At 28.8% G+C, this 5,264-nt stretch overlaps 1 pseudogene; it reads left to right on the top strand.

The window, feature by feature from the left end:
* The first annotated feature begins 1,381 nt into the window (after positions 1-1,381).
* Positions 1,382-2,601, top strand: LOC104243093 (uncharacterized; annotated as a pseudogene).
* Positions 2,602-5,264: the final 2,663 nt, after the last annotated feature.

Here is a 5,264-nt window from a genome sequence, read left to right as displayed (position 1 = left end):
ATAATCATTTTCTCAATAAATAAGATAAAATTAATCCAAGATAAATTAGAACTACTATATAATGATAATCCACTACAAGGTTGGGAAAAACATAAAACAAAAATAAAAATTGAACTAATAAATGAAAATAGTATAATAGCACAAAAACCTTTGAAATACAATTTTAATGATCTAACAGAATTTAAAATACACATACAGGAATTATTAGACAATAAGTACATACAAGAAAGTAATAGTAAACACACTAGCCCAGCATTTATAGTAAATAAGCATAGCGAACAAAAACGAGGAAAAAGTCGTATGGTTGTAGATTATAGAAATTTAAATGCAAAAACAAAAACATATAATTATCCGATACCAAATAAAATACTAAAAATCAGACAAATACAAGGATAAAACTATTTCAGTAAATTTGACTGTAAATCAAGATTTTATCATTTAAAACTAGAAGACGAATCTAAAAAGCTAACAACATTTACAATACCACAAGGCTTTTACGAATGGAACGTGTTACCATTTGGATATAAAAATGCACCAGGTACCAACATTTTATGGATAACTACTTTAACCAATTAGAAAATTGTATAATATATATAGATGATATACTGTTATATTCTAGAACAGAGAACGAACATATAAAACTACTAGAAAACTTCATACACATTGTAGAAACATCAGGAATTAGTTTAAGTAAAAAGAAATCAGAAGTCATGAAAAATCAAATAGAATTCTTAGGTATACAAATAGATAAAAATGGAATAAAAATGCATACTCATACAGTACAAAAAATAATTAACTTAAATGAAACACTTGATAAAAAAAAAGAAATTACAATCATTTTTAGGATTGGTTAACCAAGTAAGAGAATATATCCCTAAATTAGCAAAAAACTTAAAACCATTACAGAAAAAATTGAAAAAGGATGTAGAATACCATTTTGACGAAAAAGATAAAATACATGTAAAGAAGATAAAAAATATGTGTAAAAAGTTACCAAAACTATATTTTCGAGATGAAAAAAGACAGTTCACATACATAGTAGAAACTGATTCTAGTGATCACAGCTACGGAGGAGTTCTAAAATATAAATATGATAATGAAAAGATTGAACACCATTGTATATATTATTCAGGATCATACACGGAACCACAATTAAAATGGGAGATAAATAGGAAAGAACTATTTGGATTATATAAATGTTTGTTAGCATTTGAGCCATATATCGTTTATAACAAGTTTATTGTGAGAACAGATAATACACAAGTAAAATGGTGGATAACACGGAAAGTACAAGATTCAGTAACTACGAAGGAAATAAGAAGACTTGTATTAAATATACAGAATTTTACATTTACAATTGAAGTAATAAGAACTGACAAAAATGTTATTGCAGACTACCTATCAAGACAAAGGTACCCAAACAGATGAAAGCCAAGAATCAAAAGATATATTTGCAATCCTTACTACGCTATCTTTACAGATGGATGATATGGGAAAAAGATTACAACAACTAGAGAAAAGCCAGTCAAGTCAGCAGCATGACTATAAAAATGCGGAGCTAAGTCGATCGGAAGACTCTAAGCTTCTAGAGTTAGAAAGAGACGTTGGGAAACTCCAAAAAACCCATAACACAGTTGGTTTATATACAGCTGCAGGTACAAGTAAACAAGTTAACAAGAAGCCACATACCAATGTCAATTTAAACAACATATTTGATAAACCAATTACTCCGAAAAGGCCAAAAGAAACAATAGTTACGACACCACAAACCTCAACCTATGCCAACAGCCTACACCAAAACAAAAAGATATACAACCATATTACTCAGACCTATATTGAAAACATATACAAAATTCAAACATTCCTAAACTTGAACCCAGAGCAACTACTACAACAGATCCAACACAGGATTATATAACCCAAAAACTCCAAGGATATAATAGGCTTATTGCACAGCCAAAAACTAGAGCTAATTTAGTAAAAACATGTTACAACTATGGATTACTTAGTACGGTATATACCTATGATGTGGAAGAGATAAGTGGAATACCAGAGTTATACAAAGCATTTATTACATTCAAAAGAATTACAAAAGGAACCTTATTTTTTATAAAATTCTATACAGCACCAGCTGAGATACTATATGATGAAATAAAACCTATTATACAAGTTGTAAAAATAGGCTTAACACGAGATATGATAATACCAGAAGAAATAGAACAACAACCAGAAATACCGAAAATTGAGATACCAGGATTTTATGCCAACAAAAGAATAATTGGAATAGCAACTATTATACAAGAGCTAGCCAACAATTATTTACAAGAAAATGCTATCTGGAGCTACTACTCAAGAGACCAGCTAATGATATATGCCAATTCAAGAGAACTACGACAAGGAGATATGGATGAAGTCCAAAAATGGATTTTATCATTACTAAAACCAGAGATACAACCAACTACAAGAGCACTAAAGAAAGGATTTATTTCCAATGAATTATTGACAAGATACTGCAAACTAGTAGGCCATAAATACCCAGATCATATATGTTCAAAATGCAACGGAGAAGATAACCATGTACCAGAAGTCCAACTAGAATGAAGATATCAGCAAGAAGACAAATGAGGAAGACAACTATTGAAAACAAATAATGTAAAAAAGTCGTAAAGTAAATAGTAAAGAGTCATTTTCATGAACAGTAAAGGTCGTTCATGAATAGTAAGAGTCATGTAAAAAAATCGTAAAGTAAATAGTACGAGTCATATTCATGAACAGTAAAGGTCGTTCATGAAGAGTCATTTGTAAACAGTAAGAGTCATTTCAATTTTCTATATATAATTTGTAATCCGAAGAGAAGAGGACACACCTTCACCTTCTCTCTCTTATCTTCACTCTCTTATAAATATCTGAGTTATATACAAAGTCTCTTTCAACTATGGAACAATCAAACGAGTTACAAGAACAGGTAAGTTTATTCATAATCATGTCTAACTAAACTTTTATATTCCTTATAATCTCTTGAATATCATAACTGTTTATCATGTTATAGTACTGTTATAAAAAACATCTTGAGAAAGTTTGCCATGTCTAATAATGCTGAGAGTAGTTAAGCCCAGACTATGCCATCCTAAGGTCGAAACCGGTAGGCATGGAAGCCGTTTAGGGGAGTAGACAAAGTTGAGGCGCTGTTAGGGAAAATGATTGAAGCAAGAAAAACGTGGTAGTGACCAGAAAAGATAGTTCGGTATAACTTATTAAACCATGATGAACTCTATGATAAACAAAGAGGTTAGAGGGAATATGTTTAGTAAACACATGATAAGAATAATACGAAAAAACAATAATATCTTATGAACAACCCCACTTATTTACTAGATAACAATAATGATTACAAAATACTCATGTTATATACCTTGAACCAACTTAATAACGACATTAGGAGAAAAATTTATGATATTTTAATTTCTTTTGAAATAATGAACATAATGGAACAAGGATATACAGAACTAATTCTATCAGAAGAAATAGATATCTTAGATTTATATGAACTAGACTTATATTCAGATTAATGATCAACTACGCATATATCAAGTTAATTCCGCTTATTACAAAATCAAACTACACTTCTCAAAATTGGTATCAGAGCTATGAAACTAATAAATAAACATTTGCTCTAAGAAGTAAAATCATGGAAAATAACACTGAAATTGATAGTACAAATCCGCAAAAAATCTCCATAAACAGTGAGTCAATTACAGAAAATATGCAGATTAAAATAACTAAAAAATCAAGGAAAATAAGGAAGAAACTGAAAAAACTGTACTTAGAATATGAATACCTAAGTATTACAAAAATAAACAAAGCTAGACTATCTGAATTAATTAATATAATATCTAAAACAGAATATAAATATATTTGATATCTTAAAAATAAAAGATGAATAAAGAAGAATTCGCACTAGAAGAGAAAACATATGAAAATCCAGAAGGATTAAAAATAACGATAATATTTTCCAACTTAAGAAGAAGATACAAGAAAATAGGAAATAACCTGAACTTAATTTTAGAAAAAGAAACTGTAAAACTAGAAGATAATTTAACCGCAATGGTTAGAATAACAAAAGAAAATGAAGAAATAAACAGAAAATGAGAAATTAAAGAAATACAACAGCAAGCTAAAGAAAAATACAACAGATAGAGGAAGTAAAAAATACTAAAATAACAGAATTAGAAAAAGAATTGGAAATGCTAAAACAACTATATACTAATAAACTAAAAGAAAAAGAAAAACGTAAAGAAGAAGAACAAGAGCTAAGACTGACAAATGAGATAGAAAAATTCAAAATACAGTTAGAAGAGGTACATGATAATCCACCAAATATAAGCATAAATGAAATAAATGACCAAAGTGATGACGAAAAAGATCTAGTAGAAAATTATTCGGAAACAAGTGAGACGTACACAGAACTTATAGAAAAAACAGAAAAAATAAAAACAAATCGAGAAATAAATATAGGGGATATGATTGAAGATAAACCAAGCACGTCAGGAGTAAAAAATCTAAGACAACTAAACCCAACCTATTACAAGGTAAGTTATGATTCATATGATAGGAATAAAACATTATGGGATAAAAGGCTAAATAGGAGATGGACACCAAGACAGATAACTGAACAATGCAATTTTTTAGATCTAGATTGTGTAGCAGATATAAATAAAACAATCCAATTATGGATAGGGTATATCTCAAAACAACTAATAGATAATAAAATAGTAATAGCTGAAACACCAGGATATATAGAAAGAACACTCATAGGAACGGTGAAACTATGGTTACAAAATTTATCAAGTGAAAGCTTAGATACATTAAGAAGTAATAAAAAACTTGATGGTACAACTGCAACAACAGTTACTGATATATTGAATAAATATGAAATAGCAATAAGAAATGAATTTAGTAGTATGACAACAGAAGTAGAAGAACAGAATAAAGAAAAGACTACAAATAGAAATTTAATGACAAAATTAGCAATATGTAATATGTGTTATATAGACGAATATACTTGTGCATTTAGAGACTATTATTATAAAGGAACATATAGTCCAGATGAAAGTAAGGAGATAAGAATATTATATTTTACAAAATTACCAGAACCGTTTAGCTCAAAAATAATAAAAAATTGGAATGAAGCAGAACTAGCAGATACTCTAGGAGCTCGAATACAATTTCTACAAAACTGGTTTATAGAATTATATGAAAAATAT

This window comes from Nicotiana sylvestris, chromosome 8, assembly GCF_000393655.2.
Source record: "Nicotiana sylvestris chromosome 8, ASM39365v2, whole genome shotgun sequence".
Classification (NCBI taxonomy): Eukaryota; Viridiplantae; Streptophyta; class Magnoliopsida; order Solanales; family Solanaceae; genus Nicotiana; species Nicotiana sylvestris.
This window is presented reverse-complemented; position numbering and strand designations above follow the sequence as displayed.